Here is a 22,231-nt window from a genome sequence, read left to right on the forward strand (position 1 = left end):
TATTTCATTTACAAGCATATAAAGCATACAGTAATTTGAACCTCGGCCATACAAGGAAAAAGTCAGGGCTTTGTGACTTTCCTGGCATTACCTTGCAAAGGGCTTTCTGCATGCATTTCCTCAGGCTGCCTTTTAAAATATTGAAATGTAGGGTTTCACCATGTCTAAAGGAGATGACAGTGCCAATCCTAGCATTACTGTACATTTACTCTTGAAAAAAAAAAAGTGTGAAATGCTTCTATCACAATTTACATTCAGTATAAATCAAGCTAAAAGATATTATGCATGGCCAAAAAGTATCATAAAGAAATTATTAATATCTTGTGGATAAAGTACCAGACTTGCCTTTAGAGAAAAAGAGATGAGTGCCTTTTTAAAGAAGCGTAACTGTATTTTTGTGGTAAAGATGTTTCCATTTTTTGAAACATTTTAAATGCTAAACAAATTTTGATCATTCATTCTATTGTATGTTGCATATTGCAAGGATGGCACTGATTTGAAAGCATAGCTGAGAATGTTTGTATCTAAGTTAGTCTGCTTGTAGATAAATTACAGAGACAATTTAGGTGTCAGACTTCCAATAACACCTGAAATTTTGTGTTGTTTATTTAAGAAATTCATGGTCTTGGAGCTTTGATGTTAGCACTCCCTTTTCATAAATCTTACTATTCTTATTTTAAAATTAGATGACAGGAAACATTTTGGAGATTCATTATTAGTAAATTGACTGTTTGATTTATTTTCAGGGCTAGCATCAAGCAAAATTTTTAAAGTTGGAGAATATGGTCTTCTAACCCTTTCACCTTAGAATTCCTGAGGCATCCTTCCCTGGCACCCTTTCAAAGTCTCCTCCACTCTTCCTGCACCACTCGGTGCCTAACATTTTGGTTAGATGTTAGCAAATTCCTAATAAATTTTGCAATGATTGAGTAGATAGAGTTGTTTGTTACAATGAGGTGAGATCTGGAGCCAGAATGCAGAGCTGGAATTCCATGAATAATTGCTTAATAATCTTTTATACCTTATTTACTAGATGTGTTATTGTCACTTAAAAGTCACTTTAATATGTGGACAATACCTGCTTTAACTTCCTTAATAGGTCAGACAGGAATAGAAACAAGATTTCATTAGTATGTGGAACTCTGACAGGAAGGAAAACTATGGAACTTCCACACAGATCAGTACCTTTTCTGCCACTTATAGTCTAAGGCAGTTCCCTAGGATACTGAAAGATAAGGGTCAAATAAATGCTTTACTTTCAGGGATATACCCAGTATATGTCAGAAGTAGTACTTCAATCCAGGTCTTCTATTGCTAAACTATAGTCACAGAGGTCAAGTGAAATAATGTTTGTGAAAACATTTCATAGCTATTACATGGCTATTATGAAAGGTTAAATTACTGTTATTTAGTCTGCATTTAGGTGCATGCTTCCCAGGAGTATTTGTACTCTAACAGTAACCTCTTGAGACTAGAAAGTATTTGAGATCTAAAGGAATGAAACTCAAATATTGGAATAGTAGAACTTCAGGACCAATATGGAGATGAAATAGAAAGATCTTCCTGGTACTTCTCAAAGTCTATTCTATGAACAGACATCTGTTTTAACCTTCTTATAAGGTCACCTCTAAAGGCAGCTAGGTGGCCAAGCAAAGAGAGCACTGACCCTATAATCAGAAGAACTCAAATTCAAATCTAGTCTCAGCCACTTACTAGTTGTGTAACCTTGAACAAATCACTTACCTTTCTTCATTTATAAAATGAGTCGGAGAAGGAAATGATAAATCTCTCCAGAATCTTTTCCAAGAAAATCCCAAATAGGGTCATGAAGAATCAGATGCTATGGAACAACCACAATGAAAAAAGCGACCTCTGCTTCTTTTTACTGAATGAATCAGCATGAGGGTAGTGAAAAGATAGCTAGATTTAGAGCCAGAATACCTGTATTAGAACCAGAATTCTTGGCTCTGTCACTTTTCTCTATGACTTTGGGGATCTCATCTCTCTGCGTTTCCTTAGCTCTAAAGCAAGATGGGGTTAAACTAGATGAACTCAAAGGTCCTTTATATCTCTATCTAAATCCATGATCCTTAATTTCATGAACACTTTCTCTGTCAAAAGCAAAGAAAAGCATTTTCTTTCTCAAAAACCTAAAGTTATTTTCAGGTAGTTATTCTCTGTAAAGTTTTAGAAAATGAGAATTGCTACAATGGTCATGATGTGGGGGTTGAGCTATGGAGAATTTATCATTTGGTACAATTCAGTTACAACACTTCTCCTTCCTATTTTTCTTCTGCAGTGCCCCCTAGAGCTAACTATTCATGGTGCTGTCTGACATCCTGTAAACAGACAACCCAGACATCAGATTGGCTTCATGGGGAATGAAGGAAAGATGCCAAGGAACAGAACAACTTGTGAATTGTGGTAATTTGATAGGAAGAGGGAAAATGTGTATCCTAAAAAAAAGAACTTATTTATGAAAATATGAGCTCCATATCATGTTAGCTTGGGGTTAAAAGACAGCAAAGGGCACCTTAGACCCATAAAAACTTAATGATGGACTTTTTTTTTCCTTCGGTGTATGAGTGTAGTGTTCAATCTTTTTTTTTTTTTTTTTTTCCTTTTGATTGTTAAAAATGATAGTTAAAGGAACAAGAGGAATAACTACTACATGGGGGGAGCTTTTGACATTTCAGACTGAAATGATACATTTTTTTTTATTGCTTTTGATCTTCTCCCCTGAGAGAAGAGAGAGCCTTTGACACTTGGGGGATTTACTTTCCTGACTCTTTACAATCAAATCCCTTAGGTGTTTCATATTCCCCAATTGCTTTTACTCTCCTTTTCTCCCACCCAATTATTCCTGGCTGTACTTGAAGTGTTTTATAAGAATGAAACTGGTACAGTGGAACCAACACTGGCTCTTTATTCATTGGGGTTCAAATCCTGCCTCTAGTAATATGTGTGTGACTTTGAGGAAATCATATAACTCCTTGGGTGTCAGATTCTTCATCTGTAAAAAGAGTTGAAGTAGAAGGACCATGAAGTCTCAGGCCTCTATATGTGATCTGCCTACCACTACAAAGAATCAGCTAGTTAGAAGTGCAGTGGAGAATTCTAAAGCTTTCCTCAATTTGCCTAAATATGTCCCCGAGGCTTTAACTCAACCAGTTATATGCAAAACTATTCCTATAGATAACCTACTTTAAGAAATTCAGTGTCATTGTTTTGTTCTGTTTTCTAAGTGAAGCCAGTAAAATGTGTTTCTTCTTCCTTTAAATACAGATTCTTTGGATTTCCAAATCATTTGTGGATACATTTTAATAGAACAAATGTAAGCCAGGCATTAGAGCCAATGACTTTGCTAGCATGTGCTATTCAGGCTTCTCCCATACTTTGCTGCCAGTGTACCTCCAACACTTCTGCCTCATCAGATGCCTCAATGGTTCTGCCAAGGAATCTTCATTCTGATATGTAGCCCCTGGCAGGAATTGACAGTTCTGAGACAGCTAAGGAATTCAGATAGAGATCATGGGATTTAACTGAATTATATTTCCTTCACTGAGGTCAACAAGAGTCAGACACAGAAGAAACTTTTGTGTCCTTACATACTATGCTGTTACAGCATTTGAAGTTGTGCAGGAAGCCTCATATATTATTTAAAAGATGCAAGGTGCAATAGAAAGAATACTACTCTCCAGTTGAGGATCCGTGTACCAATCTTGCCTCTGATATTTACGACTTTGGTTTTAGTTTTCTCATTTGAAAGATGAAAGGATTGGACTCAATGGCCTCTAAGGCACTTTTCATTTCTAGATCTATGAGTCTATATTTATCCACATGTTCTTTTTTTTCTTCTGAGACAATTGGGGTAAAGTGACTTGCCCAGGGTCATACAGCTAGGAAGTGTTAAGTGTTTGAGGTCAGATTTAAACTAAGATCCTCCTGACTTCAGGGTTGGTGCATTCTATCCACTGTGCCACCTAGCTTCCTCTCACACATATGTTTTGAAAATAAAAACCTTTAATAAAAATTTTTTAAAAGTACAAAAACCAAAAATGTTTGGATCAGTTCACAGTTCCACTAAAACTGAATTAGTGTCCCAATTTTCCCACATCCCCTCCAATATTTATTGTTTCTTCTTTCAATCATTTTAGTAAACCTGATAGGTATAAAAGCTATTTCAAATTCTATTTGCAATTGTTTAATCTATAATGATTTATAGCATTTTTTCACGTGGCTAAAATTGTTTTTATGTCTCCATTAGAAAATTGCTTGTTCAAATCCTTTGACCATTTGCCAATCGGGGAATGACTTATAATCTTATGGGTTTAGTAAAGTTTTTTTTTTTTTTTTAATATATATTTGAGGTATGGGACCTTTATCTGAGAAACTGCCTATAAAAAGTTTTTCCAATTTTGTTCTTTACTTCTGATCTTGGCTACACTTGTCTTATTTACACAAAATCTTAATTTAATGTAATCAAAATTATCTATTTTATACTCCTCTCTGCTCTCCATTGTTTTGTTTTGTTTTTTGATAAATTGTTTGCTTATGTATAAGTCTGATAGGTAATATATTCCATTTTCTTCAAATTTCCTTCTAGTATCTCTCTTTATTTCTAATCAATGTATCCATATTGAGCTTATCCTGGTAAATAGTGTCAGATAATGGTGTACTTCCAGTTTCTGCCAGACTGCTTTCCAGTTTTCCTGACTTTTTTTTTTTTTTTTTTTTTTTTAGTGCATTTTTAGTGAAGAAGGTTACTCTTCTAATTTTCTGCCATAAATTCAAAATTATCCTAAGGATGTGAGTGTAAAAGTTGTAGAAGCATAGTTGTAATTATGGTCAATTTCTCTTTACCAAATACTCGTTTCAAACCCCAACATGTAGCTGCCAGCATGACTGTAAGTTGAGGAGAATGGCTAGCCTAGAAATAGAGAAAGGCTTTATAAATGCAACATTGGATATCAGGCCTGTAAGCAACACTGTTGGCCTGAGTGGGATGCATGTCTGAGTTATATATAGCTATCAGAATTTTCTAGAATGAACTATTTAAGTACACTTAGTATTATTCAAAGGAGACTAAACACAAAGAGTAAGTTTGGCAGAATAAACTGTACACATCATATAGATCCCTTGGCCCTCACTAACCTGTTAGGCTAGATTTCACCCTTCTCCATGCATTCTCTGTCCTACTTTAGAGGAACTGAGAGTTTCTAGGCACTTAACAAAGGGCTTCACTTTATACTAATGGTGTTCCCTCAAATGAATGAGGTAGTCACCTGTTCTCCAGTTCCATTTAGTCATTTATATTCATTTCAGATTTTACAAAGGAATATTTATTTCAGAAATATACATATTTACTCCATGCCATGATAGAGAAACAATCTCCTATCCCTGCCCCTCCTCTACTCCATATCACTTCACTCTCTGGGAAGGAAAAAGGGATTAGGTTCCTAGTTTAGTGCCATTTCTATAGAGAACAGTCTAAGTTACCAGGTCAAATCCTACTTTAAGCTGGAGTCCCAGTGTAGCTTTTTACTACTTTCTTGCTGGGCTGTTAGATCGAACAATCCTAGCTGCAATCCTACCTCACCCACCTGGATTCACACAGACCACCAGCGCCTGAAACTGAGAGTGACAAATGACAAAGATTAGAAACAGGAATCCCCAAGTCTGTTCTCAGAATCAGAGTAAAAGAAGGAATGGGAGAAGGTAAGTCTTTCCTCTTTTATTGGTTTATATCATGGAGAATATGTTATGGTCTCTGTGAGGTTGCAACAGATAAGAAAAAATGAAAATATCATATCAGAAAGAGGAGAGTGGATTAGTGTCAACAGTTTTAAAGACACAGACAAGTTACCCCCACTTAATCATTAAGGGATGAAAATTCCTTTATGTTAGGCAATCTGGCACACTCCAAAGGTTCTCAAAGGCTCATTCATGTTAGATGAACTCAGCATATCCAGACAAGTTTTGGTTATACATAGGTCACTGGAGTAGAAATCAAGAAGATGCAGGTTCAAATTCCAACTCAAGTGTTTACAGTGTGATCCTGAGCAACTCATTTAATTTTTCTAAGTCTCAGATAATACTAGCATCTACCTAACATGAAACAGCCAAATTAAATTAAATGAGTTAATGAATTGACAGGACTTTACAAGGCTTCCTTTTCTGGACAGCTTTCTCCTCAGTGGATAAATCTATTACCTAAAAAATTCAATGGCAACAAATTTGTCAATTGTCATAAGTGATATAGATAAACTCAAAGAAACATCAATAAATTAGATTTAAATCCCACATTACCATATTTTATTGAGTAAAGTCAGTAGATACCTAGGACAATGCTCGTAAATTCCCAGTGGGAGAAAATGTCATATATGGTTCTGTGTCATGTAAATCTAAAAATACCTTTAGATTATATAAGGTAAATGTGAATCAGTAGTCCCCAATCTCTGTTGTTGTTGCTATACTTGACCAATCTTTCATGGGGCAAAATTTAATAACCTGAGATTGTTAAGAGAAAAATCCTTAAATTATATCTAAGCTCATGAATTGGCCACCTAATCTACCAGGGGATTTTTGCCAGGTAGAATTCTACATAAAGAGTTCAAACTAATGTTCCTTAAGTCCTTAGATGTCACATGTTGAGGAGAAGGAGAACAGAGACAGAGATAGAAAGACAGAGAAAGACAGACAGACACACAGAGAGAGACAGATAGACACAGAGAGAGAAGAGAGAAAAAGAGAGAGAAGAGAGAGTCAGAGAGAGAGAGAGAGAGAAAGAGACAGAGACAGATAGACACAGAAAGAAAGAGACAGAAGGAGAGACAGAGAGACAGCTGGAGAGACACACAGAGACATAAACAGAGAGAGACAGATAGACAGAAACAGAGAAAAGAGATAGATACAGAGAAAGCAATAGAAAAACAGAAAGACACCCAAAGAAAGGTACAGACACAGAGATACAGACAAGCCCAGAGAGAGACACACAGAGAAGAGAGAGAAAGAGAGAGAGAGAGAGAGGGAGAGAGAGAGAGAAGAGAAGAGAAGAGAAGAGAAGAGAAGAGAAGAGAAGAGAAGAGAAGAGAAGAGAAGAGAAGGAGGAGGAGGAGAAGAAAACAGATACAAAGACAGACACACAAACTCAGAGATAAAGAAATAAAATCAGAGACAACAGAGAATAAGATATATAGAGAAATAAGCAGAAAAAAAAGAGGGAAATAGTTCTTCCCTGGTTAATCAACAAAAATATAAGTGTGGAAATGAAATAAGTAGCAACAATAATGATCTTTAAATGTCTGAAAGGTATCTTCAGAACATCCATATGAGGCAAAATAGATTGCTAATATCACACATATACAATGTTTAATATCTGTCTCCATGCTTTTTATAGGCTATCCCTATTCATGGGACCCTTTCCCAAACTTCTACTTTTTGGACCCTTTAGCACCTTTCAAGGATCAGAACACATATCAATTATAACCTAAAGATCCTAATTTTCTCCATTGTGGATGCTCCCCAATAATTTTGTATTTATACACATATGTAGTTACATAGATCTGCACACATATAGTTATCCCTTCCACTTCACAACTTCTCCATCTCAGTTTCCTTGTATTGTGTAAAGGAAATTAAATGGGAATTTTTTAGGAGTTTTGTGTGGAAACTCAGTATCTCAGATAACACACAAGGCCAGCAGATGACATAGAGTCTATGACCAAATACTTAACCAAAATGTTACAATAAGGTACTGTAAACACCCCATAAAAGAAAAAGAAAAAAAATTCAGACATTTTTGGTATTAAGGGAGGGCTCAATTTTTTATATGGATTTTCCAGATTGTGGGGGCACTGAATCTCTAATCTCCATGATATGAAATACATAATTGTATGCATTCATATTTATATAATATTTACTTATTTGCAAACATGCTGTTTCCCTAAAATTGAATAAAAGATCTTAGAGAGCAAGGGCAATTCTTTTAGTTTTGTATCCCAACCCAGCTTAGCATAGTACCTGTTACAAAGTAAGTGCAATGAGTAATATAGCATTTCCTAGATGAATTGAATTGAAGAAGAACTGTTTGGTGCACCATACCTCTCATTGGAAAGGAATAGTGACATTTAACACCAACTTGTAAGAACAAAATTAAACAACCAACTTGTAAGACAAAAATGAAAATAAACAAAATCTAAATTGATGGCTTATAAATTGCACCAAAATGCTTACCTTCACTTTGGGGATACTGAGCTAGTGTTAAAGCATTGTTTTATAGTTTTTCCCCTTCTTCTCCCTAGTCAGGCAAGGTTTGCTGATTGGAGTCTTGCTGTCAGCCAACTGGGATTCAGAAAGCCAGGATGCTTTGAAGTAACATAAGTTTGAGTGTAGCAGGTGGTCTTTCCTGCTGTTTATAGTGCAGCTTGGGGAATTCTGTCTGATGTAGCAGCTCCTCTTTATCTACATGGAATCTGTGTAAATCATGAAAGAACAGATGGAAAAATAGTCACATTCCCCTGTTCACCTCTTAGTAGCAGCTCATAAAGCACCATGTATCCCTTGCTTCTCCCCAACCCCGCCCCCCCAGCCTCAATGCACACACAAAATTCAGTATGTTGGTCATTCAACTGTTACAAGAGAATCGTTCTGTTTACAAAAAAATGAATTAGACAAAGAAAACAAAAGCAGCAAACAATTTAAATGACCACAGCTGCTATATACATGCCTTTTGCAATTATATTCCAGATTTAAGTTAAGTAAACACTGGGAAATTGGAAATTATCCTTAATTGATGCTTCCAAAAGTCCTGGAAAACCTGTTATTGATGCCAGAAAAAGCAAGGAAGTAGAGAAATTCTATTGCTATTATTGAATATTTTCTATTTAGTTTTAAAAATGCTATCACCTTTTCTGACAGTTTTGCCTCTGAAATCCTTGAATCATTTTCTAAAGTTCTGCTATATTGAATTTCATATGGGAAATTACCAAAGAATAAAAATTAAGCTGAAAAGGATTGATTTCTGTTTCCCATAGATTTGGGACAAATAATAATTTCAAGCCATTTCATGCATTCAGAAAGGGCAACTCATCTTACCATGGGCTACAGGGTATTGTAGCAGAAGGAGCAATGAATTTAAAGTCAATAGACTTGGCATTGATTCCTGGCTCTGCTATTTACCATTTGTAAGTAAGTCACTTAAAATCTCTGAGATTTGTTTTTCTAAAGTAGAAGGGTTTGTATTAGTGTAGCCTAAATAATATCTGAGGATACTCATGCTACCATTGCCACTGAGGATTTGGGGCTCCAGTGCTTGCTTACATTTGCCCATCAGAATTATAAAGCCACTCCTAAGGGGACATAGATGATTCTCTAATGCCATAAATTGTCTCCCATTGGTGAGTTTTCCTTTAAGATTATTAGTCAAGAGCTATTTTAATTCTTGTTTACATGTTTTATTTGTATCCAACTATTGGTAACCTTCTTTGGGGTTTTCTTGGCAAAAACAGTGAAGGGATTTGCTATTCCCTTCTCTAGATCATTTTATATGTAAGGAAACTGAGATAAATAGAACCAAATGACTTGCCCAGGATCATGCAGCTAATAAGTGTCTGATGCCAGATATGAATTTAGGAAGATGAATTTTCCTCATGACAGGCTGCATTATCCAGCTTCTGATAACTATTATTGTTGTTAGTTGTTCAATCATGTCCAACTCTTTGTGGTCCATGTGGTTTTCTTGCCAAGGATACCAGAGTACTTTGCCATTTCCTTTTCCAGGGGATTAAGACAAAGAGAGATTAAGCAAGACCTGCCCAGGTCTTGCTGACTTCAGGCCACCTAACAGGTTCCCTTTTAACTAGTTAACTTTAAGTTGCTTTTAGAAAGGGGTATTTCCTAAAGAATCCTGAATATAAAACATCTTCCTGAGAATCTATGACATATTCTAATACAAGTAAATTTAGAGTCTAGGGGAAAGTGGAATCAGATTTAGATAATTAAGGTAGGAAAGGAATAACTCATAGATTCTGGTTTCTGAATGTGTTTTTTTCTTTTTCTTTAATGGAGGTACTCTAAGATTTCCTCTTAAGCATGGGTAATATGATTCCATCTCTTTTTAGCTTCCTATGCAACAATTGTCACCAGTTCGATATAATTAAGATAGTTATGGAAAGATAGAAAATTCAAAATCATCTAAACTCTAAAGCTTCTAATGTCCTTCTCCAGGCTAAAATGGGAGTAGGATGATTTTGTCGCCAATCTTTATACAATGATAGAATCATATATCTGGAGCAAAAGGAACCTCAAAAATATTGTAGGACAATCCCTTTTCTTTACATATGAGAAAATTAAGAACAAGTTATGTTAAGTAAATGACCCTAAATCTTCCAGCTTCAAAAATCAAATTTGAGTCCAAATTCTCTGATATCAGAGTCAGATTTATTTCCTTTGCACTTTTTCTTATATTTGTAGATCCTTTGGTTCTTCAAATTAAGAAAAAATCCTTTAAAAGTATTTTGCTTTTAAATTAAGCAAATTTTACATTTATTGGAATATATGAAAGAATGAAAAAAAATTAAGCCCTTAATATGTGCTAATTATTATGCTGAAGGTATAGATTCAGACAAGTAGAGTACTATGTCACTTCAAGGAGCTTATATTTTATTAAGGGACAACAAAATCTAGAGAAGTGTACCTTCAACAAGGAAGTCAAATGGACTGGAGTTCTAAGACAAATAATTGATATGTTCATTCTAAGAATGGTATTTTTTAAACTTTTATTCTCCAAGCTGGAAGTGAAAAGATTTAGGAAGATAGGGAAGAAAGGTTATATGTGTTAGATTATGACATGGATAAGTCCTGGAATTTCTGTGATAGGACTTAATGAGGCAAGATAAAGTAAATTTTCACCAATCACTATTGTGACTAAGAGATTGTTCTTTCTTTACAGGAAAAATTAGTGTGAATTTGTATTTATAAGTAAGTTAAGATACAAAATAAAGAAATTATTTTATATAAATACCAGTATGAATGTGGTGTTATTTTACTTGAGTTTGTGGAATTGATTTGAAATGTACCTAGTGACACAATAGGTTGACAAAATCCCTATGTGGAAGGATTTCTGGCCAAAGGAATACAAACTTTTCTTCCTACTACCAGTGCACAGAAAGTTTTATGTTATTATAAATGGTTAAATCAGAAGTGTTTTTAGGTCTGACTATGGTCATTCAAGAAAGGGATTTCACACTTAAAAATAAGTTTGACATAACATATCTCTGTTTACCATATTGAATATTCAAGCTTACAACGCAATGGAATATTAAATTAACAGATCCATGGGTGTAATAGTGGCCTCTTGCATAATTTCACCTTTTAATTTTGTCACCTATGGAGAATACTAAGGTGAGGCTCAGGTAGGGCAATTGCAACATACTAGAATTATGTCTCCTTTGGGAAAGAAACACCCTTCCCCAGAAGAGAGCATGTTGGGACTACATCCAGTTTGTTATCCTTTATTTAAGAAATTGAAAGTTGATTAAATACATGATGCCTATCAGAATATTAGTAGTGATTAATTACTTATTCAGGATAGCAGTATGATAAAGGACTTCAATTATCTAGACAACTACTTGTGTTTTTTTTTTTTTATCTGCTCAAAATAAATACTGCCAAATTCTAAACTTTCCTTGTTGATTAATTTCATCTTTCAAAGGATAAAGAAAAGAAATGTTATTTCATTTCATTGTCATCTAGAAAAAAGGAACTAGCTGAAATGAAAAGGTGACCATGCTATTTTAGATTGCCTCAGAGTCAATAAAAGTAATATTAGGCAAAATTTCACAAGTACCCTGGTCTGTGGGACAGTAAAGATCAGATAAAATAGGAGAATTCATGTGGAAAGATTAGAATTGTTCGATTTGACCCTGAAGGGGATACCTAGTAACAAATGCAAGGCTCAGTTATTTGTTTTTGTTTTTGATAGTATAGTAAGTTTCCAAAAAAGTAGAATTGCTTGAAAATTTGAATAGGTGGATCTGAGTAATAGTGAGGTACTTATCGGTGAAAATCTTCAAAAGCAGTCTGCATGCCTATTTGTTGGTGATAATATAAATGGAATTCTTGCATTGGCTCACAGTTGAACTTGAAAAATGGTATTTAGATGAATTCTTCAATTTAATGATTCCAAATAATGGGAGGCTGTCAAGATCAGAAAAATGATCCTTATAAAGAAGAAAAGAATGAGTTGTCTAAAGACAGAAAATATAGTTACACAGAAAATAGTTCTGAAATCACGTTTGAAAAACATATTTAAAAAGATTACAGTAAAGACAGGAAGCCAAGAAATAACATAAAACATGCATCACCGTCTGGCAAAAATGTCAAAGCAAAAGCCTACTGTATTGGACAACAAATATTAAGAACAATGACCAAAATAAAAATGCAAAACAAACAAACAAAAACTTATATAACTAGCCAGAGAAGGAATAAAAAAAAATGAGTCTCAGAGTGGATAATGTTTATGTGCAATGGTGAAAAAAATAGAATGGTTCAAATCACATTTGCTTTCATTTTCTCCACCAAGGAATATGTTTTTCAGATTTGAAAAGATAAAACAAAATAGTTAATAGGAAAATGAAACTTAAGATAAGTAAGGAGATGAAAAGAGAGTGCTTAGCTATAATCTGGTATATCCCTAGATTTTGAAATAACTTGCAGCTATAATGTGTAGTGAAATAATGGTATTTGTATTGACTATTTTGCAAAGTTGTTCTGATCAAACATTTTATATGTATGAATTATTAATATCAACATCATTTTGGTAACCCAAAAATTCTTCTAGTAAAGTTTACCTTTAAACTGGATACCTGTCTGGTATTTAGAAGTGTCCTTGTTTTCTTTTTCAGGTGCAAAATTTGACAAGAACTGTCAAGCAAGAATGGCTTCATTTATGGACATGGGGGGGAAATGATGCTCTAAGAGATAGTGTAAAGCGGCCAGGATTTAGTCCTTTTGGTCCTCTTCTAATACAAGCCTGACAGGTGCAGGTATTTTTGTACAGGATAGAACTGGTCAGCCTTTCCTACCAATTCCATTTCATCCCCCTCCATGATTTAATCTCCCATAATTTGTTATAATAATTTATTTGCTTTTTAGTATAGGAATAATATAATGACCCTAAGGTATTTATTATCCCTTTCCTTAATTTATGACATTTACATAAAATATTATAATCACAACAGCCTAGACCCCTAGTTAGGAACATTTCTAACATTTGCTAAGTCTTTCATTTTATTATCAATCTAATTAAATTAGAGACCAAGAGATCAATTAGCAACCAAGAGACCCAAAAGTGTGGTTGCCAGATGATTCAATACCACCATCATCATCATCGTCATTGTTGCTCCCATCATCATTAGCCTTGATATGGCAACTTTATTAATTCATGAAAACAATCTATTTAAGCAAGGAGGATTTGCAGAATATATTAGATGAAGAAATACCTGTTATCAATAGAGATTAGTACACAGTAAGTCAGAGTTTGTTTTTTGAATCCAGGCCCTCTCAGTTTTAAACCCAGTTCTCTATTTTCCTGCCACATAAGAAAAAATAAGCATTGTTTGTCAAATGCTGTTGGTGAACTACACACCTCTCGAATTGGCTAAGATGACAGGAAAAATATATTGATAAATATTGGAGGGTATGTGGGAAAACTAGGACACTAATGTACTGTTGGTGGACTTGTGAACTGATCCAACCATTGTGGAGAGCAATTTGGAACTATGCCCAAAGGGCTATCAAATTGTATATATGCTTTGATCCAGCAGTGTTACTACTGGGCTTATATCCCAAAGAGATCTTAAAGGAGGGAAAGGGGCCCACATGTGCAAAAATGTTTGTGGCAGCCCTTTGTGTAGTCGCAGAAACTGGAAACTGAGGAGATGCCCATTAGTTGGAGAATGGATGAATAAGTTTTGGTATATGAATGTTATGGAATATTATTTTTTTCTACAAAAATGATCAGCAGGTTGATTTTAGAGAGACCTGAAGAGACTTACATGAACTGATGCTGAGTGAAGTGTGTAGAACCAAAAGAACATTGTTCATGGAAACAGCCTCTTTTCAACAGCAAGGTGATTCAGGACAATTCCAATAGACTTGTGATGGAAAGAGCCATCTGCAGCCAGAAGGAGGATTGTGGGGACTGAATGTGGAAAATAACATAATATTTTCACTTTTTGCTGTTTTTGCTTGATTTTTTCTCAGTTATTTTTTTTCCTTTTTGATCTGATTTTTCTTGTGTAATATGACATTTCCACATTAAATGTGTTTAGAAAAACTGCACATTTAACCTATAATGAATTATTTGCTGCCTAGAGGAGGGAGGTGGGGAGAGATGAAGAAAAATTTGAAACACGGGATTTTGCAAGCATGAATGTTGAAAACTGTCTTTCATGTTTATTGAAAATAAAAAGATATTATTAAAAAAGAGAAAAATGCTGTTGATGATAATTGGAAAATAATGAAGAAAAATAGTAAAATGTCATAGGAGAAAATGTAAACATAGTCTAAGACATGTGTATAAAGTATATTCTTCAAACTATTGATTGGCTGTTATGTTTGACTAAAATTCTGAGTTTTTGAACATATTCTTAAAGTAATAGCTTTATAGAATTTGGAAGTTAGACTACTAATTACTATGAGTTAGGAAAGTTAGTTAAGAAAAAATCTACATGAAGAAACAATATAGATAATGGGAAATGTACAGGACTTATACTCAAGAATACCTTGCCCCTCTTTTACTGGCAGTATGAGTCACTTAACTTTTATGAACCTTGATTTGTTGTTGCATATAAAGCAATTGCAAACTGGAAATTTCTATATAAGTATTTATTCTAGTTCTTGTTATTTATAACAAATTAACCTAATCTTCCCCACCATCCTTTGTGGGACTGTATTATTAAGCTGAGAAATCAGAGAAATTCTATTGGTATAGTATGCTAGTTGGTATTTTACAAGATATGAAAATTACTTGTAAATAGCTTTCATTGTCTAATCTTTTAGGAAAGCTTCAAGTAGAAAATGTTTGTTGGAGATACCATGGAAAGTATTAATTCTCAGGTATATTTTATATTAGATGCTCTGATGTTCCTGCTGAGATTTTGTGATTCAACTAAAACAACAAAAATAATCAAAACAAAATATTGTAGGGAAGATTCTAGTTTATAAACTATAATTGAATGTGTCCTTAACTTTTTCTGAGACATAAATCCTTTCAGCAATGTCATCAAACCTGGAGTCCCTTCTCAATTATATTTTAAATGCATAAAATATAACACATAAGATTGCAAAGGAAATCAATTGTATTAAAATCATTAACAATTTTTAAAAATTTCATCTGATTAAGGACCCCTAGACTAGATAGATTTTTATATCACTTCCAAAGCTGAGATACTTCGCATTCGGAATTTTGTCATATATGAGAAAAAGTATAGTTGTTTCAATAATCCTTAGGATATAAAATTAGGTAAAAATTGATTGATTTTTAAGAGAAGCAGATTTCAGGTTAACAGAAATGGTTTCAAGTGGAAAGGGTACTCTTACTATCTCCAACTTTTTTTGTTGTTTTTATTTTTAAAACTGTTTCCATATCTCAATTAGGCCAGAAAAGTAGTGGATGCTTTAGCTGATCAATTTGTTTCCAACCTGTGCCAGTTGTTCACCCTTTCATAGGCAGTCTGGTGGCCTTTGCTCCTGAAGTACACTGTATTAGTAATTAAGACAGTGTATACACCCAATCAACTTTTGCCCTACTGCGGTTCAGAATTAACACATTCAGGTGATCCACCAGTCAGTAACAGGGATTATAAGTTTATGACTCCAAACCCAGCTTTGTCATCTTCCTTGCCCTAACATTTAATTTCTCCTTTCTACCCATTTCATTTTTTCAGTTATATTTATTTTATTTTTAATTTATGGAATAAAACAAGCATCTCTATCATATAGTACAATGAAAAAGATGATTGCACATGGAACTTAAAATCTACTTTGTACAACTTGCTATTCCTTTTAAATATCCAATAAAGTTATCATGCAAGTTTCCTTTCCTTTCCTTTTTCCTTTTCCTTTCATCCACATACCAGAAATCGCTATCATTAGACACAAATATGTATGTGTGTATATGTATATATATTTATACATACATATACCATATATAAATACACACATGTAAAATAATTTTATACATACTTCTATTTATCAGTTCTTTCTCTAGATACAAATAGTGTCTTCCTTCATAGGTCCTTTTAAGTTAATTTGAGTATTTATAAGTCAAATTATTTACTCATTCAAAGTTGTTCTTTAAAAAAATATTGCTGTTATTGTATACAATATTTTCTTGGTTCTGCTCATTTAACTTTTCATTATTCTGTACAAGTCTCTCCATGTTTATCATTTCTCAATTTTGCTGTAGCCTTGTTTTTACCCTTTCAATTATTCCATATGCTGGTAGAAGGTTGGGAAGTTTTCCAGAAGGAGGAAGGTTGCTACAATTTGCTAATCTCAAGTCTATGGGAAATTCTGAGTGGGGGATTTCATCAGTCTCCAGTAGTAAATTTACCATTAACAGTTCAGACAAAATGAGTTTATTAATTCTTAATCCAAATATTTTCTAAAAAAAAAACACATTTCTAAAAACATAACATTTCACTATAAATAAATTGAAAAAATATTTATTAGGTGTCTACTATGTGCTCAGCACTGTGCTAAGTTCTGGAAATACAAAAAGAGGCAAAAAATTCTACTCTAAAGAGGGGAATAATTTGCAAACAAATATCCAAAGCAAACTATATAAATGGGAAATAATTAACAAAGGGAAGGAACTGGAATTAAGAGAGATTAGGGAAGGCTTTCTTTGGAAGATGGAACTTTAGTTGGGACTCAAAGAAATTGGGAAAAGTCAGTAATCTGAGCAGAGGAGGGAGTATTCTGGGCATGGGGAACAAGCAGAAAAAAAAAAAAATGTCTAGTTGCTGAGAAATGGAGTAGCTTGTTTCTGGAGGGGCCAGGAGACCAATGACATTGGATCAAAGAGTATATGTTGGGGAGTGAGATGTAAGATGACTGGAAAGGTAGGAAAAAGCTAGGTTATGAAGGACTTTGAATGCCAAACACAGCATTTCATATTTACTCTTTGAGGTAATAGGAAGATATTGAAGTTTATTGAGGGAGAGGTATGTTTGTGACATAATTGGACCTTGCTTTAGGAAAAGAATTTAGTGGCTGAATTGCAAATTCATTGGAGTGGAAAGTCTTGAGGTGGGGGCAGGTCTATCAGTAGGCTATTGTAGTAGTCAAACCATGAGATGATGGGGCACTGCTCTAGAATGATGGCAGTATGAGAAGGGAGAAAGGAATGAAATTAAGAAATGTTGCAAAGGTGAAATCAGGAGGGCTTGGTAACAGCTTGGATAAGGGGGTGTGAAATACAATCAGCCACCAGGGCACACAGTGCACATGGGGGGAAGAATGGGCACAAACTTAAACTACCAGTATAATGAGACACATGTGGGGAACACATGTTTCCAGTACAACTGACAGCTCAGGAACTGAAGATTTTAATGTCTTTTATTTTCTGTCTCAGAAACCATTTATTCAAGTACACTGCTGCTTATAGCAACTCTGTTGGATCACTTGGGCTACTTTTTTCACATCTATTCACAGGGCACAGCATTTCAGTTCAACTTTATTGCTACTGTTCCTTTACTATTCTGGGCTCAATCCCTCTTCTGCTGTGCTTAATCCTACTTCTTAACAACAACTGTAGTTTTAAGTACTTCCAACTTCTGTCTCAGTCTCAACTAAGACCCCCAGCTGTGTGTGTGTGTGTGTGTGTGTGTGTTTTGCAAGTTTTGGTCCCTTACATGTGCTTTTGAAATCTTCCTTTATCTTCTTGGAAACAGATGGCAGGGGAAAGAAGTTTTTCCTTTCTTCTTCTTCACCTCCTCATCAGTATATTCTCTAATCCCTTGACAATAAGTGAAAGAGAAGAGAAGTATATATTTTCCTCATCTTCTGTTCCATCTTAGAAATAAGTGGCAAAATAGAAAAAAGAAAGGGAAAAGGCACAGTCTTTCTTTTACTCACCAAATTTCACCCACAATAGATGTTTCCGAATTCTAGTCTTACATTCAAAGGTTTGAGATTTTTAATCTGGACCACAATGTTGAAAGCTGAAAATTCTGAAGAGCTTTGAGATCTTTATCTCTTACTTTCATACAATTTCTATTTCAACATAGGTCCTCCCCTATAGAAACATCACTCCAGTTCACAAAGAGTAAACAAAACCTCATCTTTTCTATCTGAACCATAACGAGGCAAAGTATATTTATCTAATAATCACAAAATAATTCTTGGGGTTAAGTGACTTGTCAGTAGGGGTTACACAGCTAGTAAGGGTCAAGTGTCTGTTGCCAGATTTAAACTTTGATTCTCCATTCTCTGTGCTACTTAACTGCCCCTATTTATTCTCTTAATATCAATTTCACATTTATTTTTGTCTTTTCCTCTTTATAATTATTCAATTTTCAAAACTCTGAAGAGAATCCCCCCTTACAATTCCTACTTGCAGAGGAAAATGTGCAGTTGGCTGACTAAGGTGGCAATGAGTTCCCCATCTTGAAGTATTTGAGGAGTGACAACTTGTCAGGATGTTGATTAAGTGCAGATTGTACCTTCAAACTGTGAGCTTTCTGAGTTGAAATGTGATTAGATTGCTATATAGCTCTCTTGAATTAAAACAGTCCATTTGACATCCAAAGAAGATAAGGTAAATTGTATCAAAGTGGATAGGTATGTTTCCTCCAAAAGAAAAACAAAAGAAATCTTTAAGTAATTCTAAAAAATTCTTCAGTTCTCTTGTTTTTGTTTTTTTGTTGTTGTTTTGTTTTGTTTGTTTGTTTTGTTTTGTTTTGCTGAGGCAATTGAGGTTAAGTAACTTGCCCAGAGTCACACAGCTAGAAGTGTTAAGTGTTTGAAGCCAGATTTAAACTCAGGTCCTCCTGACTTCAGGGTTGATTCTCTATCCACTGCATCAATTAGTTGCCCCTTCAATTCTTAAATATGTAGGCAAAAATTCCCTGGCTTCCATGGAGGCCATCTCCATGTGGAGATGAGTTTATATGTGAAACTCTTTGGGGGTACTTTAGTAAGAAAAGCCTTTAAGATCTGTTCCAATCTAGAACAATTAGTTCAATCTAGAATATTAATTTGTATTTGTAGCAGTTTCAGTTTATCTTGGTACTTCTAAAGTATTTGTTTTGAGTTCAATATATTCAACAACAGTGAACTCTATTTTAAGATGAGGCAGCATGACTTAATGGTTATTGGACTGATCTAGTGGTCAAGGAGACTTGGATTTAAACGTTTTTTCCTGATACATATTGGTTGTGTGTTTATGAGTAATCTTTTTCTACCAAAGTCAACTTTTTAAGTCTGTATCTTATAGACATGATGTTGATCAATATTAATAGAAGGAATTTTCACACAAGGTTCTCTCTCTATAGATAAAATCAGAAGTATAGACTCCTTTACTACCCAAAGAAAGAAAACAAATGCAAAATTGTTTTTTTTTTCCTCTAGAACTATGCAAATGGTTAAATAGTAGATATTAAAATGTCAGATAAATTAAATTATGCTTTTCTGTTGAGGTAAAATTTACTTTATATTTTTGATCACAACCCACCATTATATAAGGGAAAGGAAGATTTTCTGAATAAGCATTTAATTCCTGGTAGTGGTAGGGAATGTATCACTGATGTATCTTGGAACATTAGCAATACTCTCTTTGTTATTTTCTGTGATGTAAAATTCTGTCTTCAAAGTGAATTTTTTTCCCCTCTAGGCATTCTTTCTCTCAGTGAACAACCTCTGTTAATTAAAGCTCTCTGTTGTCTCAGCAAAGATTACCACAAGGAAGCATCCCAGTAATTCCCTGTTCTTCTTTGGAGGCCTAACTTAAGACAGCTTTTACTTTCTATCTTTGTGCCAAAACTTTTTTTAATAATAGAAATCCACTTGCTTTCTGAACATTTCAAGTTTTATTAAGTGACTAAAACTTTACAAAGTCCAAACATAGGAGAAACATCAAAGATCCCCTGAATTTAAATAATTTCTTAAGGGACAATTTTTTTTTTTCAAACTATACTCTTGACCTTCTAATGAAATATTTGATTTGAGTCAATGGTACTTCTGTATTCATTATTCTCAGTTACCACTGGATGCTCAATCAAAAGAAAATACAGAATGTAGTTTAATAGTCTGTTAATTAAGTTCCTGTACTGAATAAAATAGTTTTTAGTTATGTTTCAAGGAAATATCTTGTTTAAATAAGGGATCCTATTGGGACAGATAATTTTCATTACATAATTTTATTATATAATTATTATATGTAAATTTTACTATATGTTATATGATTATAGTTTATAAATGCAGATGTTAAGACTATATATATATATATATATATATATGTTATTCATCATGTGATGCTGCCAGTCCTGTCGTTTCATCTCATCTCATATTTATTTTCCATTTAATTATTGATCCCTTTAATCCTTTTTGCCTTCTATCAGAGCAAATTGAACTGAAGCATGACATTAAGCTTAAATTCAAAAGATTTATTTTAAAAAGTAAAACAAATGGGTCAAATGAGACTGTTGAACTTCTTGTTCATGCTTTCTTTTTTTTCTTTCTTTCTCTTTCTTTCCTTCTTTTCCTCCTCCTTCTCTTCCTCCTTCTTCATTTATTAAAACATGTATTTTTTATTCTCTTGCACTTATTAAAGCAAAGTAAAACTTATATGGTAAAGTGTAATTTACCAGGCAGGTATTGTGTTAGAAGCCTATGATCCCAGATACTGGAAATTTTTTGACTAGAAGAACTCATGAGAGCAGGTGTTCTAAATTTCAGAGAGTTATGCAGATCCAGTCTCTGTTGTAAATTCAACATTAATTTGGTAATCTGTCCATTAAATCACCTAAGGAAGTACAAACCAGTGCAGGTCAGAAATAGAGCAAGTCAAAATTCCATTGTTAATTTATCTTTAACAAAGTTATTTGAGTACAAAGGCTTTTATTTTTGTTTTTATTCTAGTGCTTACCAGTATCTGGCAAATAGTAAGTGCTTAATAAAAATATATTGATTTATATTGCACAAAGAAAAAAGCAATGGCATTGGATGTAACATGTCAAGCTTTTTCAGGACAATCACCTTTGTATAAAAATGTCTGAATCCTTGCCTTGTTCAAACATTTTTCCTCAAAGACCTCAGAATATACTGCACTAAGGCCCAATTCTGTGAATAGTGGACTTTTGTTAATGGGGGATGACATTGTTAGAAGCCATTGTCAGAATTTATTAATTCAGCAAATATTTATTGAGCAACTACTGTGTGCAAATAATGCTATACTTAAGAGGCAGAGCAGAGAATCCCCTATTCGTAGTATACAATTCTTTGACCCTCTATTTAGCTGTATTTGATATTATTTTTTAAGTCAAATCCATAGTAGAGAGAAGAATATAGAATCCATGTGTAGGATTCTTACTGCATTTACTGAATGTAGAATAGTTGCCTTATGCTGGCCAAAACTGAGCCAAGGCTGTGACTTGGGGAAATAACATGTTCTTTCTCCTCTTATTAATTTATTAAAAAAAATGAAATGTAAAGGATGCAAGAAGAAAAATAAAGAATTCCTTTTCCAGCAGGCCTAGTGAATAACATATCCTGGTGCTTATGTGATCGTTATTAATTCTCTCTTTTCTATCAGCCCACATGTTGTTCCTAATGTATGAAGTGGATATCACTCTCTTCATGTTTAAAGCTGATTGCCAAATGTAATTAATGCATGACTTGAAGTCTTTCCCACATTGACTGTGTATATCATCTAGTTAGCAACCATCTCTCCTTTTGCAGTTTTGCCTCTTGGCCCAAGAGGCTCCCTAGGCTTCCAAAAACTTGTGGCAAATTATCCAGTAATAGAACTTGTCTTCAATTCAAGCATAATTCTCTAGCAGATAAACCATCTCCAAGCTCTGCTCTCCTGTTCATCCTGATCTGAATGGGTAAATTACTCAGAGAATACATAGAAACTGGCATGAACCTACCTCAAAACCAGAGATTAAAACAAAACTAAAGTTGGGGAAAGGCTGGCTAACTTTTTAAAAAATTGATCATTATT

Source organism: Sarcophilus harrisii, chromosome 2, assembly GCF_902635505.1.
Source record: "Sarcophilus harrisii chromosome 2, mSarHar1.11, whole genome shotgun sequence".
Lineage (NCBI taxonomy): Eukaryota > Metazoa > Chordata > Mammalia > Dasyuromorphia > Dasyuridae > Sarcophilus > Sarcophilus harrisii.